At 37.1% G+C, this 27612-nt stretch overlaps 1 protein-coding gene across 3 annotated transcripts in view; it reads left to right on the forward strand.

Annotated features, from left to right (window-relative positions):
- Nucleotides 1-27612, forward strand: part of frmpd3 (FERM and PDZ domain containing 3) — a 100978-nt gene that overhangs the window by 30863 nt on the left and 42503 nt on the right. For all 3 annotated transcript variants that reach the window (XM_028459833.1, XM_028459826.1, XM_028459827.1), the window contains exon 2: nucleotides 15485-15565. The gene's annotated coding sequence lies outside the window, so the exon portion shown is untranslated. The remainder of the gene's footprint in view (nucleotides 1-15484; nucleotides 15566-27612) is intronic.

Genomic DNA, 27612 nt, shown 5'->3' on the forward strand with positions numbered 1-27612 from the left:
GAAAATTGAAAGTTCACACTGGATGGACACAAGCAGACCAGCATTCTGCTAGTTTTTTTTTTTCTTCTTCTGCTTACATGACTGCTAAAGTGCACAAAGCATTACACATTAGGACCCCTGTGCTTAAAATTTCAGAAGACCTTTTTTAACAAAATCAAACAAGTAGACACAATTATGCAACAATACAACATTCACTGTGAACAATAGATTTAATGGAACAATATATTAAAGTTTGACTGATTTGATTTAGACCGTGGTTGGTTCTGTAAAAACTCAGAAAGTATTACTTGGTCATGTGATGCAACGCCCTGTACAGTTTGAGGCGATAAGCTAATACAAGTAATCGGCAGGACATAATAATTGTAATATGGTAAAGGCGTTCAAGAATAGTAAAACAAAGCATAGTAGTCACATTTATTTGAGTTCCAGCACATACAGTTACTATAGGTGATGGATAAATAGATGATGATGTAGAGTAAGCAGTTAAGAAAGGAAATACAGTAATCCCTCGTTTATCGCGGGGGTTACGTTCTAAAAATAATCGGGAGAAAACTTGCAAACATACAGCACTTCAGAGAGCGCAGGATCAAAAACATGTCCCCATTCACTTCATATGTGAGTTTGAAGCAAAGCCCCGCCCACCAGCGACACTTCCAACTCGGTGAGTTTCACAGCCTGCTGAAGCGCGGAGCTGCGCTCCTTTTTCTCCTCTGGACACTTTGTGACGCATCCGGTGTAAATGCAGCAACCAATCAGGACACAGAACACAATGCTCGTTCATACGCTGTAAAAAAAATGCATGCAAAATTGCACTGTAAAAAAAATCCGTGAAACACAGAGGCCGCGAAAGGTGAACCGCGTTATAGCAAAGGACTACTGTATAGATATTATGATCACATTATCAAAACAGGAGGGAAAGAGTATAGTAAGGACTGAGGAAAATGAAAGGTGAACAGGAGGAAGGGAGACATCTATATACACTTCAGGCACTGGAGAAGCAGAGGGGAAAACAGTTGAGAGGAGACTGTGATGACAAAGATGAAAAATTGGGCACAGTGTATGAAAGGTACACTCCACAAATGGACTATGTGATTATTGTCAAACATCAGAAACTGTCAAGCATGCAGAGACTAACTGTAGCTGGGTTTCCATTGCAGATTTTCACAAAGTAGAAGTGATTTTTCCAAATGTTGACAAAGTATAATTGCGCTTTGAACGTTTTTTCATTGAAGGTGAATTTGGGCAGGAGCCTCGTAACTCCTGTGAAATCTCATCCCGTGAGACTTCGCTCTAAGGAAGACGGACGCTCCAAACCTCCTTATAACACTTTGTTTTTTCATGTCTAATGTGGTAGTAATCATTTTTAAGTATAATGCTAAGAAATGTCCCGGTTCCCTCTTCTGTTTACACGTACCACGCCATGTTTACTCGGAGAGCAGTGGTCATGTGACCAAGTACCTCACGTTATGTGACTGTGCACGTCTGTGACATGTATTTGCAAAAAAGTGTTTTCCATAGCACTTTTGCGACACATTTCAGTATCGAAACGCCAGAAATTCCTCCTCATGAAAGCGTAAAAACTGTTTAGCGATATTTGAGTGTTATTTCTAAATTCAGGTGTTTTCATTACTGTTTTTTTTTTTTTTTTGCGTTTTTAGATTTTGCGCATTTTCAAAGGGTAATGGAAACACAGCTTGTGACATACAGTATGGAGAGATGAACGGAAATGTATATATTTTGGAGGGGAAGAGGAAAAAAGGACTGAATGCAGAATGCTTAAAAGTACAGAGTCCCTAAAAGGACATGATAAAAAAAAACACTTTTGCGAGATCTCACTTAAGTATTGCAAGGACTCGCAAAAGTTCTGGGTCAAAGTTCATCACAATAGCATCATCCACAGTGCAGGATGTTCATCCGTTTATTGATTTTTACTTTGAAATCAAGTTAAAATATAAAGATATCAAGGATTTGCTTGCTCGTCGGCGCACTGTGTAGCTCTGTACGTAGCACAGATTCTAGCACATTAAGCAGTAAGTTGGACCACGTGTAACTTCTTTGATGAATACAGACAACCTTTTCCCATTTTATTGTCTAGTTCAGTTGAAAAAGAGTGTAGAACTGAAACGACTCCGATGCATGACATTCTACTGTTACACAACACGGAAACAAGCGCGAAAATAACGCACAAACACAACAAGACATAAGTGAAAAAATGACTTACAACGAGTCGGAAATGCACCCGAAGAGTGCAACCAAAATACAACAACAAGCTCATACATTCATGTTCAATTGTCTTTGCAAATTATGAATCAACTTTTAATTCATAGCCACTGAGAAATTAATGTTTTGAAGTTTTTCCACTTTGTAAACAGGGATGTCAATAAATATAGATAGAGTTGTACCCAAGGACGATATCAAAACAAGAAGTGTTAGCAATACTAAAGGTGAATAAAAATAGGCCTCCAAAATCGTACTAGAGAGACAGAGCTCTGATCCAGGGCTTTTTAATCCATTATATGTTTACACAGAGACAATTCAGTTGACTACAACACATAGTTAATAATTCATGGCACTACAACAAAGAAGTCATCTTATTTCTCCAGATCTTTTCTTTATGTGGAAAGTTTAAACAAACATTTTTTTTTTTTTGTGTGTTCAGAGACTGAAGGACCACTCTGAGGAAAACAAAGCCTACAAAAGGCACATGGTGAGGTTTTGAGTGTGTAAGTAGGCCAACATGCAGAGACGCACTATTATACTAACAGACGCGTATGGGGCTCCGATTGTAAAGTTGCATTTAGCAACAAACCACGTTTAAAAAACATGCGTGAATTTTTTTTCAATGTTACTTCTGACTCGATTTACTGCAATACTTGTGAAATTTGTGATATTTCTTTTATCGTGAAAATATAATGTTAATGTTAAATCTAAATCTAAATGTTAAATCTGATTATTAATGTTGTATCTACATCTAAATGTTAAATTTCAATGTCATGGGTAAAACGAAATATTTAGCTATTATGATAATTCACCGGAAGTACCGAAAAAAAAGCTAATTCTAATGAATTTGCATATTAGCTAAATATTTAGTTTCACCCATAACATTTAGATTTAGCAATTAGATTTAGATTTAGAGATAACATATATATCTAAAATTGGATTTACGTGTAATATTTAACATTTAACATTGACTGGTCAAAAGTAAGTTTAAACTATTTTTTAGACCTGTTTTGTTGCTAAATGTTGCAAAAAGTTTGTTTTAGCATGCTCAACTTTACAACCGGTGCCCCATGGATGCACACAGTGACTCTTATGAACCACATAGTTCATTTTATTGGAATAAGAAGATTAGAGTAGCTACCAGAAGAACACTAATAAACACTGTAATATTAGATTAACACTGTAAAATGGTTTTAGCCTAAAATCCTTCACCTGTGAAGTATCATTAATAATCTGTATATGCTTATTGCTTGCTTAATTTGTACTTATCAAGCTATTAAGTAATAGGTACTGTTACTAAGTATGGAATTAAACATGTGCTTATTATGAGCATAGCTAGCAAGCTGTTTGTAATGTGAAAAACTAAAGACGGATCCTCAAACGATATGATAACTCAGAGGAACGCTCGGCTCTGTCAGAGGGAATAATTAGTTCATTTATTTGGAGGATTCTCCAGACATTCCAGTGTTAGCTGTCCCAAGACTGCAGCTAAATTTAGCTTTTCTCTCAGATGTGCATGGAAATAACAACCGACAATCATCCAACAGTAGACTACCCTCTTCTTTCTCGATCTCAACTACTCACACACACACACACACACACACACACACACACACACACACACACACACACACACACACACACACACACACACACACAGAGAGAGACTATTAATTACTTGCTCACCCTTGTATTCTCCGAAGCCCTTTATAATTTAATGTTCCCTCAGAATGCATGAGGTAATCCTGTATGATTGTCCTGTGGTGTAAAAATGAAATAAATCTTCCTAACAAGCGAAGTGAAATCTATTGTAAGATGGTATTTAGCATTATCTCATACTTAAGAACAAGGCGCATGACATGTAATACTATCACGACTCCTGCCACTAAAGCATTGTCTGCATTTTGGCATAAAAAGAGAGAACAGTCGTTACAGTGGTTCTGATAAACCATTTGCTGCCAGTCGGTGGCGTCTCTGCAGGGCCGATTTTAGGGCATTTGGTGGCCGAGGCAAGAGTAGACTTTGACCCCCACCCATGAATGAATAAAAATAAACAAAGGTGTTTTTTTAAAGGCTATACACATTGTGTACACATTATTTTAAAATACACAACAAATCATTGAAAAAGAAATACAACCTATTTTAAAATTTGGAATAATGCACTATAATACAATAGAACACCTACAGGTATGTGCAAATGTCTCGAAGGAACAATAACAACATGGTGCAAAATCCAAAAGCAAGGCAAAACAGTGCAATCAAAATTAAAATAAGATATAAAAGTTTCAGTACAAGGACATTTCTACTTTCCTTTTTGGTTTTACTAGTCAGTAACACACATCTTAAAACCAAAGAACACAATGTGCAAGCAAATATAAATATGGGCAGAAGATTAGCAAGTATAGTTACAGATTTTTAATATGAGTATTCAATTAAGAGAAAACATGTACAGTGATTGTAAAGGGTGTGTGTCATGTTTATTATACCTTCTTAAGTTATTATTAAAAAAAATAAATAAATGAAAATTGGGGGGAAGGTACAATTTGGCGCCCCTCCAGCAGATGATTCCCTAGGTGGCTGCCTGGGTTGCCTGGCGGGAAAGCCGGCCCTTTGTCTATGGTATTTTCTCCCACTGCTGAGTTGGACTTCCTAATGTTGGAGAAAAGAGGACGTTCAAAACTTGATGATTCATTTTTTTTCTTTGCTTGGTAGTATCACCAAAAATAAGAATGGCACGCTTGAACCAGAAAAAAAAAAAAAGAGTTTTCTTTGAACTTACTGAGGCTCACAGTTCTACAAAGCTCGAGCATGCTTAAAAGGTGAGCTGCTGTAATTCTATGCAACGAGTTGCATAAATATTGATCTGAAGTCAGTCACATGCTTCACTGCTCTCACTAACTCGGTGATTAGATTGGTCTGTCTCTCCATGCTGTGCAGAGTGCAGAGAGTTATTCAGCCTCCTGCTGCAGAAAATGGGATCCAAACACTAGAGGTGACTATAACATCCAAGCATGACTGCAGTAAAAAGCTCAGATAATCAATTAACTATCAACACATTGACATATAGTATATATCAACACATTGACATATACACTAGGCCCATCTTTTTATGGTCTTGGAATTATCTTTACAGGTTGAATTGGGAATGTGATAACACAAAAGTTTGTCATCTCATCTTCTATGTCAGTGTTTCAAATTATTTTCAAACTGTTCAAGTTATACACATGGTACCCGAAGGTGTAGAACAACCACCAGTCATCTGCTTAGATTTAGACCACTTTCCTAACAGCATTGTTTATCTGAGGGGTTCTCAAACTTTTTTGATCCAGTCACCCCCTTACAGGAGAGAACATTTTTCAAGCACCCCGTCATAATCCTCATGTCATTTTACTGTCATTTGTAGCTCTAAATGCCATTTGAAAGATTTGTCTTTCAACATTTCAACTTCATTATTTGAGATCTTTATAGTAGAAAATGACCTAAAGAGTACCTGTACTACTCTTGTATACAATGTGTTTAATGTATTACTAATTAACAAACTATGTGCATTATACTTGAAGCACTTTTTTCAATGATTTCAGTGAGACAGCCATCAGATGTCATAATGATACAACAGGGTATCATGTCCCAACTGTACATGTAAAGTATGTCATGTATGACACTTTTGTGATGATACAACAAGAAATTTAAGTTTTTAAAAAACAATAATTTCCAGGACCCCCAAGCTATACGGCTCAAGGACCCCTGGGTTTGACCACGCCTGGTTTAGTTCAGAAAAAAGCCTTTCAGTCCTGGGGAAAAGGCTAAGCCATGTTAAACAGGAACATTTAATTGATCAATGCCAGATCAAATAAAAGAGCATTCTACTTGTGTGAGCTCCCACAAAGCACATTTATAATTCTGTACTTGTGCAGCAAACACAAAGCAGGGTCAATGGCTTATATTATGCTGAAATCAATATTGATGAAAAGTTACCAGGGTTGCTTAAATGAGAGTTATTAATTACATCAAGGAAGCTTTACAACAGTTTTACATATAAAATGCCGTTCAAATATAGGATATTTCCATTTGTTTAATACTCACAAGAACTCCAGGCACAGCCTTTGAAACAAAATGATGTACAATAACAGGACCTGGTACTATTGCAAACCTTTTCTTCCTGCCTGACAAACACCCTTCTTCATTATAAGCTTTTAGCTGACACTTTACAGCAGCCTCTGCCATAAGAGGTTTGTTAAACATATCTGGATTGTTTAAACACGATATCTCCTGCTAATAGATCTTTTAAAGTTGCCATTAGTGAGTGAATGCTTTGAGTTACATTTGAACCAAGCATGAGGAAAGATGCAGAAGAAGATGAAAAGGCTAATGCATCTATTACTATCTAATCCATGGAACTGCTTTAAAATACATCCCAACTACAAAAAAGCTTTTGCAAAGGAGAAACCAAAAAGGCTTGATGCATTTTAGTTTTTGCAGAATAGCGAGAACTGTCTGTGGTGCTGAAACATGTCTGCCTTTTTAAATTCAGTGTGTGTGAAGACTGAACTTTGTTAACAGAGTCGATAGCAAGCATGTCTGCGGGCCAAATGTAGCATCCAGTTTGGTCACTGGGAGTTTTTGGTTTATGGATTAAAAAAAAGGGAAAATACTTTATGTATTATTAGGTTAAAACTGTTCCAAATATTTTATATAGGTTTTAGAAACAAAAACATTTGTCACACAATAATGACTATAATGTGGCAATAAAATATCGATGTGTTTCTGAGCACTCACTCAGGATTGTTTTTATGTTTTCTAGTAACCCCCCCATCCCAACCCCAGCCCCACCCCCAGTTTAAAACCCACTGGATGATAAGATTTAATTACAAATGATGGCTAATTATACCTGTTATGTGCCGACCCTTTGATGTTACCATAGTAACACAGCCTGTGCTGACATGATGGGAATAGTGTTGATGTATAGATACTGAATATAATGTGCTTCCCATTGATTGAAAATGACTAAATCACATGTTTTCCAAGATATCGTCGTACAACGTTCATTAAGATTTTGAAAACCAACTGATGTCTTGTTCCCAGCTGTGAGTGTGGTTAAAAGGTTAAAAGGTACAACAACAGTATCCATATATAAACTGGTTATTAATGGGACACGATAGGATCCCAAGTCAGGGAGAGTTTAATGTCTGGAATGTGTTTACTGAGGACTTTGTGGGCTAGGCTTAAAAGACGAGTCAGAGATATTTAGACAAAGACTGTTTACAGAACAAATAGAAGGCAATTTACTGTGTTTACTATAGAGGCTTAAAAGGCAAAGATTTGGGTTTCAACCCATCCTGTTTAGAGTTTAGGGTGAGCTGACCTCACTTTACTCTGACTATGGGATAGATCCTAAATAGGTCATGAGTCTATAACACTCACACACAGATTGCAGGTACAGACACACACATTCACACACATAGTACATTTAGAAATGTCCTTTATTTCAACATACAGAATACCCACCTTAACAACTTCAACTTCTGCACAAAAAATTGAGTATTTAAAACACTGCCCAAAGCTTTACCAAGTGACGGAGATGATTTGTATGTGAACGAATCACTTGAACAAATCCAAAATGTGATTTACGTTTGAAAGGATAAATGTGATGGTATTTATAACAGTGAGTGAGTTATGTTGACCTTAGAGTGTATAGGTAACAGTTTGAGGCTGCAGATGTCTATAAAGAAAAGGACTTAAATATGAATAAAAACTAATGTTATACTAGAGTAGAATTTACTCTATTGTTACATTGGGACAGGTACATACCGACATGTTTCAACTATCCCTGAGAAGCAGTAGGCAGCTACGGTGTAGTGTTCAGGGAGCAATTAGGGTTAAGAGACTTGCTAAATGTCCCACACTAATGGCCGACATCGGATTCGGACCGTTGACCCTCCGGTTACAAGCTCGTTTCCTCAGGCCACCACTGCCCCAAATGGAAATGGAAACAAACAGAGACACGTGGTTTAGGAAACTGTCCTAGTTCAGAGTTTAGTGTTCTTACCCAAAAATATTGTGAGTTTCAATTATTACTCACTCCGATCATCAAGCTTCAAATTTTCCACTAAAATACTGCATAAAGAAAATTAATATGACCTTTATGTTATTTTCAAAAATATATTTATTGGAAAACATATCAATTGACAACATACAGTCATGCATTACAGTTTTCCCGTTTTTTTCCTTTTTAAACACACACAAAACACAAAAAACAAAACAACAAACTGCAAACAATTAAACACAGATTACACCCAGCATCCTTCACCCATCCCACCCTGGCTTAATCACACAAACTATGCTTGACAGAACAGCACTCAGTTTGGTAGATCTTTATATTTCTACTTAAGGTGTAAATTCATTCAATATTTTGAACTCTTTTCCTGCAAAACTGATGGTAAGTTATCTCAATTAATCGCACCTAGCAAATTTGTAAACCTCGAAATAAACTGAATTATGAAGTTATTGCAAAGAAATTGTGTTTATCTTGAAACAGTTACGCGTATTACGATGAAACGTGTGATTGCTCTCATTTTCATCATGAAAGACACCGAAAAATGGAACGTGAAAAGAGCCCTGCATACTTCAAAACTTTAGGCTTTGTTAAAGGCCAGTCTCTCAATACCAAATATATTACTTGTCTCAGTGGAAAAAAAGATTGTTTATTATAATGAAGAGCACAAGTAATCTATGTAAGAGGATTAGAGTTTTTTAGTATCAATACTAGAAAACTGTAGAATAAATTTGAGCCTTGAACATTCAAAAAACATTCTGCTACTATAAATAAAAATAATGTAAAAATATAATAATAATAATAATAATAATAATAATAATAATAATAATAATAATAATAATAATAATAATAATAAATATGTTATTATTATAAATTACATTATTATTATTATTAATTACAATATTGTAACAATTTTCCTGTTATTGATTATGGTCTGGAAGTGTTGGTCACAGGCTTCAGCATACATTGACATTCTGTAGATTCACTCACAGTAGAAGCAAACGGCTTTGACAGATTCCAGCCTGAGCCGTGACTTACACACAGATAGACAGCTGTCATTGTTTAAAGTGGTCAAATGTTAGTGCCACATAGGGAGCACTTAAGCTGAGAACCCCGAAGCTGCGCCAATGATCTCTCTCAGTCCCAGATCCTCCTCCAAAGCAGCTAATCGCACCCACTTAACGATAGCTTTTGTAACTTTGTTGTTAGTTTGTCTGGATATTTTTGCCCACCACAGTAGAGACCCCTGTTGAAGCCATCCTGGATTTCTTCCAACATCTGGACTAGTTGATGACTGTGTTGTGTTTTTTATGAATATGACAAATTTGGACATAAATTTAGTACATTTTCCAACTTTCACATGCATTTTGATGGAAATGCATGTGTTTGATGTTTGTTTTTTAATGTTCTTGAATTTTTCTTTTTTTTTTTAATCAAAAAACAAATTAATGCGCAACATACAATGCAATAACATCCACAGGCCTAGTTTCTACATATTTCTGCTTTTAAAAAAATAATGTGGCTGTGTATTTTTTCTGTGTCAGTCTCTTTAGTCACTCTAATTGGTCATGTAGTGTCACAACAAGGGGGCTGTATTTTCAGCAACAAATGTCTAAAACTGACTTTACACAACCCACTTCACAACAAACTAGCAGTCACACAGGCAGTGTGATATGGTCATTTAAATATGGTCAGCATTTTCCAGCTGGGGTGGCTTTAATTTCTCTGAGGGGTTGAGATCAGCATCTAAAGGAGAGTCAACATACCATTTTATTTTGTCTGGTAGACAAAGATTGTATTTTTATTGTGTTGCTCTGAGAACGCTCATGTTTCTTGTGTGTCTTTAAACACAATGAGAGTTTTAACCACTGACCCAGCCTCTTCCCGGTTCCTTAAAATGAACTTATTTATTGCTGTAGAAATAATGTGTAGATACGTATCGGAAATTTTTACTACGACTGCTGAGCTTGATGCATTTCCGCAACAGAGATCATTCTTGGGACATAACCCAGCTTCACAATACTCTTTTACCAAGCCTTTGGGCTTCTTTTTAACCTTGTGCTAATGAGTTCATTCATTATTGTGTCGTCAATACTCAATCATGTCATATTGTATATATGGCCTGTAAGATCTTTTGTTTAAATCAGATGTATTTTAGGGTCACTGTGATACACTGGTGAGCATCACTGCTCAGTGCAGAGATCATTGGTTCAAATCCTGCTGGTGACCGCCAACTTGTCTCTGTCAAGCTCTGCTATAGACTGGTGTCATATCAAAGGGGATTTGTACTTACGCCTTATGTCTGGTTCCTACAACCCTGTACAGGTTAAACAAGTGTAGAAGATGAGACAGGTAGATTTTATCACCAATAACAACATTTGATTTTAGCGCTTTACCAGACATCTACAGAGCAATAACTATTTGGAATGGTCTGCCTTACCATTAGTGTCGTATTGAAGGTGAACAGGAATTTATAAAGAAACTTAAATCTAATTTTAGAATGGCTGCATGTTGAGGAGTTCTGTTTTGTTTTCAGAAACGTATTTTATTCATTATTTATTTTATTCATGTAGATTATTAAATGTGTGTCTTAAAATGTCTTATCGGGTACATTATTATTGTATTTGTAATTTAAAACTTGAAGTTGATGTGATATTGTTTGTTCCTTATTTAGATTTTATTGTATTCTCTGGGGACCCCAGGAAGACTAGCTGGTTACTAACTACTGTTGTTGTTGTTGTTGTTGTTGTTGTTGTATGAGGCCAACGTTACTGCAGGGCGGCACATCATTGTTGTCCTGTTATAGTATCTTTATACAAAGACTTAAAAACAATCTGAAATTAGTGGTGACTCAAGTAAATCACCTTTATTATGCATTAGAACAATATGTCCTTGAAACATATCATATAAACCTTCCTTAAGTCTTTAAATTATTGAAACAATGAAAAACACCTCCTAGAAAATAAAATTACAGAACATTTAATAATCATTTTATATACATTTCAATAAATAAGTGCATGCCATGATGCCATGTTAACTCTGAGCTTTATTCTGTTTGTTGTCTGTGCAAGTGATGGTTCTAGACCAGAGGGCTATTCCATAAAGGCGGGTTAACAAACTCTGAGTCTATCTATAAACTCTGGGTCAACATACCCCGCGATGGGAAACTCTGGATATCGGATTCCATTACAGCTGGTATGAAGTGGGTTAATCAACCCTGAGTATGTAAACCTTGGGTTACTTACGTGCACGCGCGCGATAAAAAGCCATCATCAATGGATCAAAGAATACTCAAACTGCCATGACAACCAAATGGAAGATAGTGATTTATTCACCCTGATGGGTGAAATAAGTTGTTGTTTGATGAATATGAGCCTGTTCTAAAGGTACGTTCAATCTTCAGTGACTATAGTGGCTTAAATCACCTGTAATTAGTCACACTTTTTGGTCACTTCATCACTTTATTGCTTCAGTGACGTGACGAGCGGTGAATAATATGAATAAAGTGTGTCTGAGGAGGTGTGTCAGCAGCATAGGATGGCTACATAGAGAGTCCTCCTGTTACACTGGATATATCATATGTTCATGATATATGAATGTGATATATTCATATCACATCATTTATATTGATTCTTATTGTAATATTGTCGCCAGAGTCATCTCAACGTCCTAAAAAATGTCATAAAAAAACACTGAAGCGATACGTGAACCCGCGACCCATTTCTTTCAAGATCAGTGTCACACTTCACGGCGCCATCATACCTTCAAAGATGTATGATCTACAGACTTAACTGTATAACAATATAAGACAACAATTGAGCTTTAAAAGTTGATTTATTTAAATTATCATCTCCTCCTTTATATTATCCACAGGTTTTTATCCTGACGACAGACGTCAGTAAATGTTTTAATGCAGATCAACCTCTCAGTGACTTTCACTTAATGATCTACATCTACAATGTTATAAAGAAAATTACCGTTATCACAAAAAAAAAAAAAAAAAGACGTAAAGCAACACAACATGATGTGAACACTTCTGTGGTGTGTGATGTTACTAATGTGTTTCAGAGAAAAGTGTTAAAGTTTATTAAAGTGTTCAGAAACGGTGTCCTAAACTGTCACACATTAAAAGTATCTATTTACACTTACATTAATGTACACAAAGACGAGCTCCACAAAAGCAGAACGACATTTATTGATCCAGAAATTAAATCAGTTTCTTCCTTTGTTTTTAAATCCCTTTGAATCTCCATTCATGGTGGTTTTTATCATCCAGAAGAGTCTTCATTTTCATAAATCCACTGCTATTTGGTCTGTTTTAATCTCTCTCTTTCTTTCTCACTCACTTGGTTCTCTCTCTGTTCCTCGTGTCGTTTTCGTCAAAACAAAGCGGCATCTTTAATGTTTCTGTTACGTGTGAGTAAAATTACTGCAATTTACCGACACTGGCTGTAAAGACCAAATATGAGCAGAGTTACAGTCATTTAAATTAACGTGTTGCATTCAGGGGCCGTAAAAAGAGCACGTGTCTGGGTAAATCTTGACGTATAGTTACCCTACACGACAGAAGATATGAAATTAACAGCATGTACTGTCAACAACAAACCCCGAGTCACTTAATGGTGACGTAATGCCATACGTGTGTCGGGGGGGTGGGGGGCAGTATGAGTACACCCTATGGTACCAGCTACTGGGGATCCTTAATAAAAACATAATGCTCATCAAGCATTACCAAGGCAAACATCTATTATTGCCAACAGCTTAGCTTTTTGCAGATAGATAACTGGATTAGTTGAGGGACACAAACAGCTACCATGCTAAGTCAGAATAAAGTGATTTGCAGACCCTGACATGATTCAGCTAGCTGCAAACCCGAGGTGTGAATACTGAGTACTATGCATGTGGATAGTTTATAAGACATCTGCCCCGTCTAGAAAAACAATCCTGACTGATCCCTTTCATCTGTGACAAATCCCTGCCAACTGTGCCACATTTGATTCATGTGTTTGGGTTGACATTGAGGATGCAAAAAGCTTGAGGGTGCTTGAAAAGACACATTTTCAGATTGTAAATGTACTCTAAGTTCTTTAGGTTGAAGCAAGATATCAAAGCTAAGAGCAGCTGGCCTGCCTTAGAAAGACATAAATCTCAAAATTAATTACAAGAGGAGTTAAGATGTTGTTTTTTTTACTCCTTGAACGTGAATAAGGGCAGCAAGTGTTTCAGCGCCTGTTTTGGCGAAGTGCAATGAAATATTGAATCGGAGAATGTGTAATCTTTACAAAGAGTGTTTCCTCAAACAAGCTGTGAGGAGACAATTACACGTCAACAGACAAATCGTCATAATAAATCTGTTTGACAGGTTTAAACATGAGTTGAGAGCATCAGCCATCACCGCTGTCCTACATTTATGTAAAGCAAATCGTTCAACACACAGCAAACTCTCCTCAGACAACAATTTGATGTCGCCATTAGAAAACATGTCATGTCAGTCTGGTGTAAATCCTTTTGGTACGCAGCAGAGGCCTTGTGATACACGCCATCTTTCATCATCGCGTCCTTCTCCCATGATCAAGTATAAAGTAATAACAGTCAAGAAGGTCAGATCACTGAATACAAAATAATCAGATAAACTGGTGAACAATTAAAAAGGCTTTTTGGAGGTGAGGTTAATTGTCTTCAAAATCCTATATAAGTCCCGACTCCTATAGTTTCTTACATCAAAACTACTAAACAGATTTTGACAAAATTTTAACAAAAGATGGATTTTATGCATTGTAGGATTGCATTAGATTTTTTGGAGATCTGGATCAATATATTGATTCTGGATCATTTTTAAAAAAAAAAAAAAAAAAAACCCTGTCTTTAATCATAAGCAAAATTTCAAAATAAAATGATATCTTGCATTGTAACTGACTGATCTTCGTGAAATGTGACTCAGTTATGTCGGGTTGGTTCCTTGGTTACCCCATTGAGTTTCATTGTGGTTGGATTCAGATTGCTCATTTCATCATGAGTTTTTGAAAAAATGGAGGTACATTTCGACCTACTGTATTGTTATTTCTTATCGTCATTGACAAAAATTCTTCAAAGCCTTTAAAGTGTGAATGATCAATTACCTATCTGTCAATATTTGGAAAAGAGGATATTTGGCGATTGGTGGAGTCTCTGAGTGCTCTTGTTTCTTCATAGAAATAGAATATTGATATGATATGATGACATCAGAAGGTAGTATCAATGAACTGACCAATCTGAAGTCATTAGCTCATACATAGCTTGAGGGTTGGCAGTTCCACTATTTCCGTTCATGGTCTCTGTATCCTTGGTCATCATAATTCCTTTTATTGTGACGTGTGAATGGATTTAGTGGCTGTCAGAAGGGTTGTAGGTTCTAGGCTGTAGCTACAGATGCAGTTTACCTCCATTGTTAAACTGAATGACAAATCCTTTCAGTTTCCTCTCAGAAAAAAGCATTCTCATATTAATTCATTTTTTTATTTTTTCTTACACAACTCCTTTGTATCCTAATAGTTGCTAACTGCCTAATAGCTATATTTTTAATGAAGTATTATTTGATATCACAAAGAAGGAATTGTTTAAATGCATTGTTTGTTAGGATTGAACGAATGATCAAAGTTATTGTTATCGGCAGCCAATAGGTCAAACCCATCAATTTATATTTACTGTTAAGTTCAGTCATCATTAGCATCGTCAACTTCATCATTATCACCGCTTATCAGCTATTATAATGCAATGCAAATAGCTAATCAGGTTCTGTGACAGATGCCACTGATCGAGGTCTCTCCTCATGGTGTTGATTGTTCTGGTTTGAAATGCATTGACACCAAGATAATATCTATTATCCAGTTCTCAAATGAATGAAATAGGAATGCTAAACTTCACAGTTGTTGATACAGTTATTATTAGCCTATGCTTTATGCTAATATATGTAAAACACGTCTCCTTTTCTTTTTGGTGCATGGTTATGCAAATGTTATTTTGAAAGTTGAGTGAACTGTTTTTGAATTAATTACATGTCATGATTTATCAGAGCCAGACAACATCCAACAGATGGATTTAAATTCTCAATGCATGTCAATGTATATCCGTCAAACGTTTCAACATCAGCTTGCGGTCCTATTTTTATGACCTTCAAAGAAGACCTAAGGTGAATTGTTTTGTAATTTTGTTGGTTTCTATCCCTCTCAACAGGCACAGACACGGCAGAGCTGGAGCTTATGTGTGTTTCTCGTCAGAAACAGATCCTGTTCTTCACCAGTCAGCTTTCAGATTGTGAGTAGACAAATCGAAAAAATGTTGTTTGGAATAACAAAACATTTTAAAGGTCATTTTAAAGGTATAGTAATTAACAACAAGCCCCAGGCAAAGTCAATTGTGATTAACGTTTTTTGAGGTATAAATCCTTCCCTAAAACCTGATCAGGATATAAAAAAACCTCCAATATTTCACCTTTAATGTTTACTTTGAGGTTGTCAATGATGTCTCCTGTCAGAGGGAAATCTGGGAGAGTGGGAATCCTTTGTTTTCGTGTATAGTGAGTAAAAGGTTTTACTTAATGGAGTGTGTGCGTGTGCGCGTGCATGTTTGTGTGTGTGTGTGCCAACTGCATTGATTTGGTGCCAGAGTAAAAGGTCTGCAATCGATACAGTAATGAAGTTTTTTTTACTCATACACAATCATGTGGGCATATTGGACAATCCAAATACCATTAGACATTTTTTTTTTTTTTACATTTTTTTTTAAAGATTTATATACAGTATGTTTGAATAACTACAGTCAAACATTACTTACATTAAGGTATTAATTCCATGGTTCAATATTGTGGCAACGTGTATTAAAGTGAATGCATTTCACATTAAAGAATAGGAAACAGTTTTTGGAGGGTGATATTAGCATAAGTTAATCTGTGTTTGTTGTGCTCACAACGTGTCAGTCTAATCCCCTAATGATTGAATTCCATATCTTTGAATGTTTGTTGATTCAACATAGTCAAGGCTTCGGTGTGTTCAAAGACTACCATGGATTTTACCACCTCACTAATCCTCGCTGTCGTCAGAGAAAAGTATTTGGTCGATCTCCCTGATCAGGTGGTGTTGGTGTCAGACTAATCTGATTTCCACACCAGCATTGGTGAGGGATTTCATGTGAGAATGTAATCAATAGCTGTAAAAAAAAATGTTGTAAATGTTGAATAACATTTAGAATCCCTTTGGTGCTCATTATGCATGTACTTTCACGTATTCCAAAAACTTTAGAGATATTTCGCAGCAATGAGAACAGTCTGCAATCCCAACTACAGGCAAAATAAAGGAACCGAAAGGTCTTCACAAGAAATCTAAATGTCACTATGCAAATTAATTAACTAACCTTAACTTCACCAAAAATGATGACATGCCAGACTTTTGCAGCACAGTTTTTCTTGTCACTTTTCTTAGCTATAGCCTGGTTCAGGTGCAATGACTTGAACCCCAGCAAAGCCTAATACTTTTAGAAATTCTTACCTCCTCCAAGGAAGTGATATACCCCCTGTGTTCATTTGTTGGCTTGTTTGTCTGTTGGCACAAATACATTAAAAGAACCCAACAGATTCTGACAACATTTTAATCAAAAATAGACCTTACGCCGTGAAAGATTCCATTAAATTTTGGAGGGGATCCCGATCAATATGCAGGTTCTCGATCAGTATTAAAAAACAATAAATCCCTCTCTCACATCATTGACAATTCTGAAAAAATTCATATCGAAAATTAACCGATTCTTATGCTGCGTTCACACCAAATGCATCTTCTGCAGCACCGGACGCATCTGCCGCACAAAACGTTTCGCAGGTTTTGCAGCATCAAAAAATTTCCCCATTCACTTCATCTGCGTGTTTGAAGCGAAGCCCCGTCCACCAGCGCCACATCCAACTTGGTACGTTTCACTGCCTGCTGAAGCGAGGAGCTGCGCTCCTTTTTCTCCTCTCACAAACATAAACCACCAGTGAAAACAGCCAGTGTGATTAGCGGCTAATGCTATCCTAGCTCAGTGCCGACTTTCAAAGATGAAAACTACAAAGATAACTTTTACCTGCTACTACCACCTTCTCACTGATTCTCCTCCATGCCTAATCCTTCCTCGTCCGGTCCTGGTTATGAATGTTGTGTCATGCAGCTCCAGGTGGTCACACAAAGCTTCTACTCCATGATTGAAAGGGTGAACAGACCGGGGTCCGTGTTGACGGCCTGACGTCATCATCAACAAAGACTCTGAATGGCTTTTGTCATGCGAAACAGTAGCAGGAGTTCAATATTTTCAGCTCTTGCGAATGTGCGAATATGGCAAAAAACTGAGAGCGCGCTCGCACGGCCTCTGAGCCTCGTCTATCCATTGACTTTGTATGCGCGAACATTTTATGACGTATCCGGTGTGAACGCAGCATTATGAATCAGGTATGTCAGGTTGAGTCCTCAGTTAACCCACCGAGTTTCTGACTGATCATATCCAGATTTATGCATTTCATTGGAATTTTTTTAAAAATGTAATGAGTTGCCCAACTGCCCATAAATTTAAATCTACTCGAAATGTCTTACAAGCCTTTAATGTTGCAAATGATGGTATCATGATCAGGATCACTGATCCAGATAATTACCAATAACTGGCAAAGAGGATATTTGGTGCTGGTTTGTGATTTCTGAGTGCTCTAATTTTCTACTGACAACTATTGTTAATGGGATTTCGTTAATGGGTTAAGGTGCATGTATTTCCAGTTGATATTTTTCTCTTTTTTTTCTTGGACAAATGTTTAATGTACTTTTAGGTGTACAGGGTAATAACTTTTCAAAAGCAACAGCAGAGAAAGAAAGTGTCTATGGTCAAGTGCAAAATCAGCGACAGTTTGGTTGTTTTCTGGGAAACAGGTTTAGGAGAATTCATAATAAACTACAATCTCTTTATTGCACCTTTTTAGCTCAATGCTAGACCTTGTCATATTTAGGTTTTCCTTTTTTTAAAAAAAAAATAAAAAATTGTACGTTTCCTCAAACAGTGGAAACACACAGAAACATAAACAAACCCCGCCCCCTAAAAGCTAAAAAACACACATACAATTACTACAGCAATAAAATCACTACCATTGTGTTTAGTTCTCTTCACGTAACCTAATAAGTAAAGCCTCCTTAAGTGTGAAAGGTGCTACATAATATAAATCAATGTAATATTTTAATATAAAACAAATTACTACTTGAATGCTCCTTTATCTGATATCAAGACATGGACTGACAGACTGATAGTTCATTTATCTTTTAGCTGTGACGAAAGAATAAAAAATGCCAGTTGTGAAGTTTGTGGCATGTTTTTGTAGTCTGTGGCTGCTGAAGGAAAGACAATGTCCTTCACTGCCTCACTGAGGTTTGAGCAACTGTGAATAGACATCACAGAGGACCTGAGAAATCAAGGATATATAACATAAAAACATCCTCTGTGATCTACAGGTGGGAATAGAAACTGCGACTAGATCTTAACGAAGGTGCTGCAATAGAAGCAAGGAGAGGGTGGGGTGCGCAGTGCTTTTCCGTGTCTCCCCGTCCCAGTGATTTGTGATGCTTTCACTTTGAAATTCCACAGAGATCTATTTTTAGGTTTTACTGATCTCCAGATGCCTCAATGCTCGATGCACGGTCGAGGGAAAGAATAGCATAAAAAAAAAACTAAAAATGAAAAGATGAGGTACGGATACGAAAGGAGAGGATAAAAAGCAGCAGTATCAGCAGAAAAGCCTCATTAAAACCAAATAATACATGCAAATGTAGTGTATATGTCATGACATATAACATGTAACTTACATTTTCAGCATTTTTTCTTTTATACCCTGACAAGAATCATTGTTCTTAACCTTTTTCTTTCCAATAATGATAGCATTTTTGTTTTGTTTTTTATTTGTATTACTTGGATATTGAATTCACATGTGTAATGCTCTGTAATTCTGTGATGCTGCCTTTTAGCACATGGATCTAGCTTTTCCCCCCTCCACCTGCACTTTTGAAGAGGGTGCAGAGCAGATTCAGTGTTTATATGGATCAAATAACAAATGCTATTTGAGGTTTATATTGTCTTACTGCCAAAATAAAAGTCTGCTGCTGCTCCCTGCTGTGCAGACTCCAGGCTCCTGGCTCGCTGTCTTTAAAAGCAACATCAGTAAGATGACCTCATCAAAGACAGGGCTGCGTTTCATCGTTGTGGGAAGTGGTTCCAAGCTGTCAGACCCTCGCAGCTTATGCTTATTTAAACACTGGGACCATTTGTGATGTCCCCGTCCCACCTAAGCCACCGTGTTGCCAGGACACAAATCATTTGTTTCCTGCATCTAATGAGGTGATTAACCCCCTCCTGGCATCAAAAAAAAAGGATTTTCTTATCTCTGGCTTCTTATACTGAAATGCTGAAACTCTTGAATGTCTTTAGTGGACTGTGAGAAACCAACATCTCTGGGTGCACACACAGTCAAATCAGTCAAAAAAACTATTATTATTTATATTAGTATTCAAATTATTTATTTTATTTTGCACTTTTTTTTATTTTCTGTGAATGTTCTCTGAATTTATTTGGCTTTAAATAGGTGTATGGTTGAGTTTTCCATTTACCCCCATGCAGCATGTTTATATAAGGCAATGCTGTGTTATTTTCTGTCTGTGTGTTAGTGTGCAAGTCTTACATGTGTATGTGTAGACCAGGAGATGTGATCTTTTCCGGACTTGTGAGCATGGTACTCGTCTGCTGTCACAACACCGTCTGGCGGTGTGTGTTTTTGTGACACTTTGGGTGACACAGCAATCCAATCCACTTACCGTGATTACAGCCAAGGACCACTAATAAGGACATAATATATTCCAAGAGTTTCATCTTGAAGTAATTTTTTTTTTCCCAGTGAAGACTGTTCGCCCTAAAGGTGTGGCTTAATAAGCAAATCTGAAGATTAAGAAATAAAAGGCAGTACGATCGCTGTTATTAGTCTGATCTGATAATATCCAGGAGTTTCTTGTGTGCTTGTTGTTCAAAAAAAGTCTCACCTTGATGGTTTTATTATTGATTTAAAAATAAACATTGATTATTATTTTTTACATCTAAGCAGAAATTAAAAAATTGCTGTCCAACAAAAAAAAAAAAGAGAAAAATGATTATTAATTAGTTGGGTGTAAGATCTATTCAGTATTAAAAAGTGATGACTGTAAAAGTCTCTTTAGATAAATACCATAAATTTGCAAAGTTGTGATCACAGTTTTGCAATTATACCCAATCACCACAATAATTCCACTATTTTGACCCATTTCACTAAAGTGTATCACAACTACAGTATGACTCTATGGACAGGTGTTGTAACAAATTAAGTGACAAAAAATGGTGGTTCTGGTCAATCAGAATTTTATAGATTATTTATTCTAGGAATTTGTATTTCTGTTATAAAAACTTCAATAACCATCATATATATCATATACAGTACAACCATATTTCCTGCACTGAAAACAAACCCTTAAAATGTGAATGATATCTTCTTAAATTGTTGTGAATTCGAGCCTTCTTCTGTTTTGTAATAAAATAATTCAAAGGCAATCAGTTATATACAATTGATGCACGTCTCATCAAGCTGCATAAGCTCCAAGCTACCATATTTTCTATAATATCCTTGCTTTGTCAGTATAATACTATATTTGATAATAAGGCTGTACATAATAGATCTCCTTCTCCAGGTAATATTCTAATGGATCCCACATTCATCCTGACTGTATATGTTTTTGAAGTAAACACATGGACAGATGCAACACTTAGAGACTGAGACAGGAGAACTGTGGTTAAGATAAGTGTAGGACGATGATGATGATGATGATGATGGAGTCTCAGGGCTTTCTTATCTTAGTCATACCATCTCTTCATCCCTGAGGCTTAAGGCTGCTCCCCCGAAATGCATCAAACCACTTTGCTACAGAGGTTGCCATGGTGATCCCTGATGGAGAGTATATGTAAATGACAACCTACCGAGTCCATGGGTGTTTTTGAAAGAGACGTGAAATACAGTTGTGTTGAAATTGAGCAGAAAATTAAAAAAAACTCCTGTGTTTCTGGTGGTTTACGCTAAGATAATGTTTGATACTATATTTGATAAATAATATAAGATTCATCATTCAGTCCAAATTATTACCTGGACATCAATCTATTCTGATAGGTTGTTGCTAAGTGTGGAGTTATCCCATATTTTCCTCAGTATTGCATAGTGCATAATTTCATTGAATTCAATTTGACTTTATTCAAATAGCGCCGAATAGAACAAGTCTTTTCATGGCACTCGTCAAAGTATAAAGTTATGTTTTCAATGACAAAACAGTTCCACATAAGCAAATGTAAGCGACAATAGAAATGAAAACCTCCTTTTGAACAGGAAGAAACCTCCAGCAGAACCAGGTTCAGAGGTGGCAGCCATCTGCGGAACTGGTTGGGGTTAGTGGACAGAAAGAGGAGAACAGAACAGGATAGAGAGATAGAACATCAGAGTATCACAGACTGGTTGAACTACAAACCACAGATAGAAAGATGCTACTGTTGAGACAAACTTTGTTCAGTCCACAACATTATGACATCAGCTTATAAACCTGAGGAGACGGGGGAGAAGGAGAAGAAAATGTGAGATCATTATCAGGGAGTGAGGAGGATAAACACTTAGAAATTGAGCATATTAACAGTGAAAGCATTTGTTCACTTGGTTTAGTATGTTTACTGGATATGAATTACTTTTTATTGAATTGTGTGAGAACGGCTGGCGAGTGAAAACACCACACCTGGGCTGAATTATCCACATCACATATCACTTCCAACGCCAGGACACTCAGAGGCGGATTCACTAAAGGTTTAGTGGTATTAAAACGTGTGCAAACGTCGCTCCATGCACTAATAAGGAGTACAAAGCCCAGGGAATCAGGAGTGTGCTGCCTCTACGCTTCCCAATGCGCCCTCAATTAATTTATTGCGTTTCTTCCTAATGAATATGTATAGTAGGCAAATCTCCCAGGGGGAGCAGAAATATGGGAGGAGGAAATGCAAATACATTTATGCGGGGAGCAAACAAACACACACGCAGAGATCAGCGCTGCAGTAAATGTGGACAGAAAACACAGCGGAGATGACAAAAATGCTCCAGTTGTGTGTGTGTGGTCACTGTCTCAACCACGCACGCGATCAGCCGCGTGCATGCACCCATCCGTCACTCACAGTCACATTCATGCGCATTTCTCCACTGTGGGATAAATAAAGAATATCTATCTGTTGTAATTCATCCATTTTTTTATTTGTTTCCTCTACTAACATCTCTAATTTTGCTGCTTCAAATTTTTGTTTTCACTTCTGCGCACTCATGTTCACCCTCCATGTTCCGCTCGTGCACTAATCATTGCTGCAATGTTAGTGAATTCCGCGCAGCAGGTGAGGAAACTGCATCACTAAAGGTTTTAGGGAAGCAACTAAATTACCACCCTTTATGAGCACAGACTGAAGAGAGTAAAACATGTCATCAGTTTGAAGCCCCATTTAATCTATTTTAGTCAGTTTTAGTCAGCCAGATAATGAAAATATGGATGAATTTATCTAAAGTGGAGAGAAACATGGAGAGGGCCTAAAGAGTGAGAAAGGCTCATGCGTGGAATCCATCTCAAGGTGATAGGGCCACGGTTAGTTAGTCAGTGTAGGAAGAAAAAAGTGGGTATTATGATTATATCAGACATAACCCTCTGGGCTAGGCATGGTCACATATCCTCACCCTCACTCCTCCCAAGTGGGTTAAGAGGCATGGAGCCAGTAAGAGAGATGTTGAAATAACTGGGCTGCTTTGAATTGTATGCTTTTTAATCTATTTTGGTATGCCATAATGAAAATATAGATTATTCTAGAGTTGAGAGAGAGAAGTAGAGGAACGGAAAGGCTCATGGTGGAAAACACCCTTCAGGGTTACGGGGTATCCTGGCATTATCTTAGTTAGTTAGTTGTTTATCAGGGGAGTTGCATTTGGTAGGACAGTTGTTTATACAGCCTGTGCTTTCCTTTGTACATTTTATTGATTACAACCAGAATCAAATGTTAAAGCAAGGCATAGCGTGTTTTCCCCCCTCAAGAACACAAATATGTACATCAAATACCATTGAGAATCCCAGAGGTGTGGATGAGAGTTTTAACATTGTGATTGGATCCCTGATTCAATTTGATTAATTGATTGATGTATTTATTTAATAAATAAAACACTAGTAAGCCTAGAAAACCAGACAAAATGAATAACTCCAGCACCCTGTCCTTCTATCATCAGTCTGGCCTACAGCCAGTAAAATCTTTCCTTTTTTTAGTGACACCCAGTGTTGGGAACGTTACTTTAAAAAGTAATTAGTTGTAGTTACTCACTACTTGTTCCAAAAAGTAACTGAGTTAGTAACTGAATTACTCTATAATAAAAGTAACTCATTACCAAGGAATGTCACTATTTGCATTACAGTTAAAAAAAAAAAAGTTGCTATATGTCAAAGACTTCAGATTTTTTAGATGCGTGTGTCGTGAGGTGCTTCATTAAATTCAAGTTGCTTACAACGGATGTCGACAAATTCTTTGCTCCTGTACTTAATGTACACTTCATGTGAACATTCTTGCCTTTGACCACAATTAATTTAAAGTAGTTTTTGTATCGCCACCTTAAAAATGCCAACTTTTCATCGAACTGCCGTTACCTAACGCCGTTATTTTAAACGCCGTTATTCCAAACACTGGTGACTGTTGATCTAATTTTATTCCCTTTACTCACACAGACACTCAAATAGATAACCATGCATGTATGCAGCATAAAAAGTCTTTCTGAGGCATGAAATAGGTTTTCCTTAGGAACAGTGAAGACCAGAGCTTCAGGTTACAATTTTTTCCAGCCATTCTTGATTTTTTTTTTTTTCCTTTTTTTTTCCTTTTTTTTTTCACTAGAAGTGTAATCAGAGTAATAAATCAAGGCTAACTCAGTAGGTCACTCATAATTTTTTTAAGCTGTAAAAAAAAATGTGAGAGTAAAACTTGTTCTCAGGGCCAGTTTTAAAGACCAAAAGTAAAACTAAACTAATGTGCTGGTTTTAGTGTTTGAAAGAGGCTCTGCTCCCTCTAATTGTTCTGCCTTCGTATCACACTCAAATGTTGCATTGCTGAGGTGTGTAATGTGCCAGTGTGTAAGTATGCATGTGTGTGATGTGCTCTGGATCGCAATGAGCAATGACAAGCAGGCTCAACGATTAGAAACATATCAGGTCTCAGCACCTGCCTGCCTGCTATCTGAGTGACTGAGAACACAAGCCGCCCACGTGCAAAGCCCTCTCGTCACAGGCGATTAAAGACAAACCTGGCACCAGCACTCATTCCCCAGGTTTTTTGCCATATTTTATAATTTTGCTGTTTTGGGTTGAATGAACACATGCGAAAAGGAAAAGCAACAAAGTTAAGATTAATTATCTCCTCTCTCTGAAGAAAACAGTTTTGTCCGAAGGCCTCAGCATTTAGTGCATTATTAGCTTAAAGCTGTTATCCGGAGGATGAAAAGAGAGAGAGAAAATGAAAAAGCGGACATCTCAATGTATCGCCCTAAACTGCTTCACTTCCTCCCCCTGCCTCTGCCAATCTGCCAGAAGCCACGCATTTACTTTTTTGCACACGCATCGCAGAACCTAACAAGGTTGCATTGGGTCGCATTGGTATATGTCTGTGGGTCAGATAAGAGCCAAAATCATATTTACCTGTTTGCTGTTGTGACGCGCTGCCTTGTCTCCGTGCACAGTTCCAAATTCACTTTGATTGACAGTCTCAAAAACACAAAGTCAAAGCCTATTGGCTGGGCACACTTGGCGATCGTTTCCATTTGTATAGGGGTCTATAGGAGGGAAGAGAAGAGAAGAAGGGACTTATATACATCACTTTGATTGACAGTTTCTGCTACAGGAAGCTGAAGCCTATTGGCTGTACGATCGCGACACAATTTCCATTTGTATAGGGGTCTATAGGACGAATGCGGGACTCATATACTGTACATTGACGTATATGAATGACCACTAGCAGTAGACCAAAGTAAAAGACTAGTTGGGTATTTTTTTGCATTTCAAAAGAATCATACATAAACATAGATTTCTCAGGAACTCCGGATATCACATCACACACATACAAATACTTTTTTTGTTCATGATTTTGCATTCAGACATTTTATAGAAAAAAATCTGTAACCATTTCTGGTAAGTTTACCAGAAAAGTTTGTTTGTTTCATTTGTTTGAACAAACTTTAAACTGAATTCTGAACTGTTTACCATTGGTAAGCTAAATTTCAAAGATAGACAATAAGAGCAATCAAGCCTACTATCAATTTTGGGAAAGTGAGTTAGATAAAATTTATATTTTTAGACTGCACCTATGTGAAGAACATGCAAATCATTGCCTTGGTTTGAAGATAAAGTGGTCCTCATCTGTATGCAGCTTAGAGGCCAATATTTTTTACCAGCATTTATTTATTTGAGATGCGCATTTCATTGTGATTTGCCAAAGAAAATTGGGGTACCCATACATTTGGACCTACTGCATTGTTAATAATGGGGATACACATTTCTTCCAAGCCTTTAATGTGTGAATGACCATGATGTCATAATTAGATAACTGCCAATATCTGGCAAAGAGGATATTTGGTGTTTGGCAGAGGTTTGCACTCTCTGAGTTCTCTTATTTCTTATGGTATATTTAAAGAAGATAATTAAAACTAGAATATTTGCATTTCCTGAAGAAAATGCAAGTGAGGATGCAGGTGCTGGCTTGCGTCGTACTGCGTTAGCAAAGCATTAGCATTAGCTAGCGTTAGCACTAACGTAGCATTAGCCAACCTAGCAATAGTTTAACATTGGAAATAAGGTTGAAAAGGATTGATAGGGTTGAACGTATCAGCTGAACATGTTAAAGACTGAATTGTTTGTAATTTGTTTGCAAATGTTTTAAGATAAAACTGGAGCAGCTCCAATTAAAGAGCTGTCCACTCTAAAAATGGGATTGGAGCTGAAAAGTCAATGCAGTTTCACGAGAATAATTTAAAAGTTACAAATGATAAAAGCACAACCATAAATCCCGCGAACTATCTAAACATTTTGATAGCTTAATTGTCAAAATCAGACAAAGGGTGTAGGAGTTAATATATATGGAAGAAAAAAAAAAACAGATAATAGTAGTGAAGATGCCGCCTGCATCACAATAAAACACCGTTTGTAGAACAAAAAGTTATTTTGTACTTTATCAGTAGATGAACAAGAGGATTGTTTGAATCAATTACATCTCATATTTTTTGCAAAACCAATGGGAGAACATGAAAACTCCTAAATGCTCTGACAGGACATGTTTTAGCCGTAAAATATATTTTTAACACAACAATGCTTTGTGTTCACAGTTGTTTCATAACCATGCCTGTCGTGGTATTCAGCTGCCCTCTCCTGCTTTTCTTCACCCCATAAACAAACTCTACACAGTACACAGCACTCCTGTCATAACACCACTACTTTGCAATCAGCTCACTTTCTCAAACTTCACACACATGGCTAAGCACCGGCCATCACAGTGGAGCAGAGGAGAAGAGCTGTGACTATTAGTTCAGACAGTACCGCAGGCTTCAGGGAGAGAGGTAGTGAATGGACCGGACACCTCAACCAGTCCACACTGCGGGGACGTTCACAGCTAGACAGACATAAAGGTGTGTAATTGCAAACTGTGAAATGTTTCTTTGCAGTATCCATGTCCACATTAAAAGAAGTGCACACAAAAAGTTACACATTTCTGTTGTCTGTGGTGGAGAGAATTTGACAGGCTGCCTCCAAAGAGCCAGTTAGCTACAACATCATCAATAGGCTCATCTCGCCTTTTCTTTGCTGTTGTGACATAAATGTTCCCAAATGCACCACATCGGTCCAATGAAATGCTCATTACGCAACACATATTGATCCTGTGAAGAGCTCAATATGACAGACCTCAGAGCATTACCTGCAATCTTGGCGATTATCTGCACACTCACATTGATTGTCATGTGGTTCCTCCCTCATCTCCTCTCTACACGCTCAGTTATCACCCTGTGGTTGACTGAGATAGAGCAGAGTTATCGATCTCGCCTCATTACCACAGATCAAAGTCTGATCCATCAAATATCAAACAGTTATAGTCCACAGCCAACACCGGGTACCTCAAGTGAATGTAATTCAGAGTTTGGTGCATAAAATGGAGACACATTCTTGTAAAATTGAATAAAATGATAATATTACAAA

This window comes from Gouania willdenowi, chromosome 10 (assembly GCF_900634775.1).
Source record: "Gouania willdenowi chromosome 10, fGouWil2.1, whole genome shotgun sequence".
NCBI classification, from domain to species: domain Eukaryota; kingdom Metazoa; phylum Chordata; class Actinopteri; order Blenniiformes; family Gobiesocidae; genus Gouania; species Gouania willdenowi.